Source organism: Bidens hawaiensis, unplaced genomic scaffold (assembly GCF_021521415.1).
Source record: "Bidens hawaiensis isolate Kalapana, Puna unplaced genomic scaffold, B.hawaiensis_p1.1 tig00002477_1, whole genome shotgun sequence".
Classification (NCBI taxonomy): domain Eukaryota; kingdom Viridiplantae; phylum Streptophyta; class Magnoliopsida; order Asterales; family Asteraceae; genus Bidens; species Bidens hawaiensis.
This window is the reverse complement of record NW_027491136.1, coordinates 2956028-2960421: the sequence shown is the minus strand read 5'-3', so window position 1 is coordinate 2960421 and position 4394 is coordinate 2956028. Positions and strand designations below refer to the sequence as shown.

Here is a 4394-nt window from a genome sequence, read left to right as displayed (position 1 = left end):
AAACCACAATCACATATAGCATTACATAACTTTTGAGATTTACAATTGATCATTCATATTACACTCTTTATCTTTATATGAATTATGCCACTTGTATCAATTATTAATTTCAAACACCTAGAAACAAATAGTATAACAAAACTTCATCACTGTATATGTATCCAAACGCCTTCACTCGGAACATCCGTATGCACCACAAATAGTAGATAATAACCCGCGGGAGCAATGTTTCCCGAAGGCGGCATTGTCACATTAACTTGGTATTTTGAACTATCAGAAACAGCGGTGACAATGCCACTATCAAGAACCAACAACCGTTGGTTCATCGAAAATGAGTGTGTATTAAACGATGGTGCCACCAATGTCACCATGACCGAAGTCGGATCCAAATTGTTTGAAACCGCAAACTGTATAACCATTTGATCACCGTACGTGGTATTAGTACCCGTCATGGGTGAAATTATAACTGGACGTAATCCCGACACGCTTGAATCCAAATAATAAGGCGAATACTCCTCTAGACTCAACTCAGTAGGATAAAGTATGTTTCCAAACATATACTTATCATGCGGGTTACTTCCGCCAACAAGCACCCGACCATCTCGAAGCAGAATTGCTGTCGAATGGTACATACGAGGTATAGTAGCCGGGGTTTGCACCTCAAATCTTGACTCAATCGGGTTACCCAGTCGATAAACCACAGGGCTTAACACCGGGTCATGCCCGAATTCCCACCCGGCAGTCCCGGCTGCCGCACCATTAATTACCAAAACGTTACCGTTCGGGAGCAACAACATATCCCCCATGACTCGTGCCAAAGGCATAGTCTCCATAACCCATTGCGGATCCGGGTCGGATATCACGATCCGACCGCATGTATTCAAAGCTCCCTCAAATGTTCCATTCATTGCATTGAAAAACGCTGTTCTGGGTGCACCTCCACAAATTAAAACCTCAACCGAAACTACACTCCCTTGTGCAATCCGCATTGGGAGTAGCACGGCTGAGCCCGTGCTCGGGTAGTTTCTCGGCTCGTCTCCTGGGATATTCGGAAATGTCTTGACCACTTCATTCTTAACATAATCGAAAAAAATAGCCCGATTATTCGCGAAAATGAATAAGTTTCCATCGGGATATAAAAACACAAACGGGTATAAATTATTTTCCATGTTGAGATCATACGTCTCCGAAAGAAACGGAAAATCAACCGCGATGGATGTCTCCGGGGTCTTCGGGTAGAACTCATAGTTAAATGTTGCCCGACCGCCGATGATTATTTGTCGGCCGTCGGGCAATATATGATTGGTGGCATACCATCTTCCTCGAACTAACCCGTTTGGTATCTCAGCCCAGTCACACATGTTACACGAACTATAAGTTCTAACGACCAACTCGCCTTCACCACTGCCGCCGGTCTGAGTTACGGTCCCGTCGGGATTTAAGCTCCCGGATGAGCACCAAACATTTGATAGGACCATTAACGGGCGTACGGAGTTTGTTGCCACGTCGTACTCGACCGAGTGGGCGGAGCAGTCGTTGGAATTCGGGCGGCATTTACCGTCCGGGAGAGAGATATTGGAGATTCCGAAATCGGTACGGTCGTACATCAGGACACGGTCGTTTGGGAGGAGTTGCATGTGCATGGCGGAGATGCCTATGTTTGGGTGGAGTAAGAGCCATGAGTCCGCGTTGACGGGACGCGGTGGTGCATGGAGGATGACGAGGAGTAGGAGTAGGAAGAGACGGTGATAATGTGTCATGTTTCGGGTCTTGTTTAGATTGGTTAAATGAAGCTTTAAATATGGAAGTGGGAATTGGTGAAGAAGTGAAGTTGAATACGATTTGATCATATTCATTTCGTATTGTGAAAAACGTTTCCAGTTTAAGAAGGTTTATAACTTTTGATAATTACTAGTTTTAGCTAGGTAATTATTATTATTACACATTCTTTTGATATGGTGTGCATTTTTCTTTAATGAAATTAACAACTTAGACAGCCTTATGTGAAGTAAAGTTTTTAAAATTTTTGGATCATCTCGAAATAAATTTTGGATTATATTTGAAGCATTATTGTATTTATGATTTTTAGCAAAATCTAAGTATTAAAATTTGGATTAAATTCTGCCAGATAGTTTACTTCTGTACCAGTGAGTACCACACTGGCACACTCGATACTCGATTCATCCCTTAGGGCGCCTTTTTCTTTTCTTATGGCCCTACATGTATTCGAGCCTATTGGGCCTCACCCAATTCATCTTTTATGGACCATAGCCCTCCCTCTTTCTTTTTTTCCTGAAAGGCCGAAGGGAACTCTTTCCATTCATCTATTTGTTTTGACGGCATTATGTTACACTAATGACTATTAAGGTTCAACATCATCGGGAAAGACATGTATCACATATTATATCGATTGTGATATAGTATGGCTTTCTACGACCCGAAATTACCTTTTTATAATCCAATATGACCTAATAAAGCTTATCATGATCCATTAAAAATTCATTGTGATCATTAAAGCCTAATATGGTCAACTAAGAAAACATAACTATTATTATGCATAATAGCATAGTATGACTTACGACTACCCGATCTAATCCTTCAAAACTCAATGTAATCTAAAGCTTACCATGGTCCATCAAGAGTCATTATAACAAACTGTTTGTTTTAACCATTTCCCAAGAGCGTTAGTTTGTATTAAAGATTTTATAATTATAAAAATGCTACATTATTATAACGTATACACATATTCACATATTTAACAAAAAAAAAATTAATAATTGCAAAACAGTTGGTTTGAAGTTTAACTTTCAAGTCGTCAGATGGACTTTAAACACAACTGTAAAAGTCTCGAACCAGCCAAATGTTTTTACCCGGTTTAGACAGTTGGATCGTTTAAGTTTAATAATTTATAAAGCGCATTTAGTCAAAATATGCCTGCACTAAATACACTAAAATCCTTTCGTATTGAATCTTTTGTAATGTCTATCATATATTTAAACAAATCTACTATATGTAACGTTTTTGTTCGTGATTGTTACGCATTTAATTTATAGTCTAAAAATGTGAGCTTGCCATTAGCTAATTGATAACCAGCTCGCATTTAATTTTGTTGACTCCTGCAGCATTACAAAATTAAAACATCAATGCACGCAAGTTCAAATTTAACTTATGCTAAACGTATCCTATCCTCTTAAGTTTTACTAAACGTATCTCATTCCTAAAGTTTTATGTTAGTACGATTTAAACTTTTTTTTTTGCTTTTCATTTGCAATTTTATTATTATTATCGTAATTTTTTAAAAATAGTTTTTTATACTTTAAAGAGTTTTTCTTTTCTTTTATTATTATTATTATTATTCATATTATAAAACTACTTTTTTAGTTTTTAAAAATAACCAAAATAATTGTTTATGCAAAACAAACGTTTCTTTAATTAAAAAGAATTTTTTTTCTATATATGTCTGTTTTAGTACTTTTAGAGTTCTTAAAAAGTAATTTTTAGAGATAGCTTACCTTTTATTTAATAAAAAATCATATTTTTTAATCAATAAAAGAGATTAACATATGAGTTGATTAACAAGTTGGTTCGTTTCTCATGTCACGTGACATTTATCTTATGCACCCGAACCTAACAAAAAACATTCAAATGAATTTTTTTTCCGTGAAAGACATATGATAAGATAAAAAAATACAAAACGTTTTATTGTTCTTATAAAGACGTTATATCATTATTCTTTAAATAAATTTTATAAAGCATTTAATAATAAATATTATTATTGTGATAAAGAACAATAAACATAAAAAGAGATAAAATGAAAAAAGATAACATAAACTATATGGTTTTTTATTTAATATTTTAAAAGGAGACTTGAAATGACAAAAAATGTTAAGAGGATAGTAATATGCTAAATAAAATTATAAAAGGTATTGAAAGTCTAGGGAATGAGGTATGACAAACACATAAGGGAAATACGTTTAGCCAAACCCTATTTAGAGACGATATAGTTTGAAATGAAAAAACTTTATTCACTACAAGAAATTAGCCCCTGGTTTTCTAAGCACTTTATCATGGAAGAACGTAATCTCCCGTAAATTCGTGAGTAAATTAAACACTTTTGGCTCAAGTACAATTTTAGATGATTTCTCCTATTAGACCCGTATAAAAGTTTATACTTTATTCATATTGAATGTTTTTTTATTTATATTTTAATAAAAAGTTATATTATATATGTGATGATTCCTAAATAACCGCAAACAGGTAAAAACAAACAAAAAAAGCTTTTTTACCAGGCAAAAATCCCATTGATATTTTACTTTGCTAATTAAAATAAACCCAACGTAAATGAATACATTTGAATTCAATGGACGTATGAATTGCTTGAAATGCTAAGTTTT

The 4394-nt window shown here is 34.9% G+C and overlaps 1 pseudogene; it reads right to left on the bottom strand.

The window, feature by feature from the left end:
* On the bottom strand, positions 1-1768 carry LOC143619635 (aldehyde oxidase GLOX pseudogene; annotated as a pseudogene).
* Between the last annotated feature and the right edge of the window lie 2626 nt (positions 1769-4394).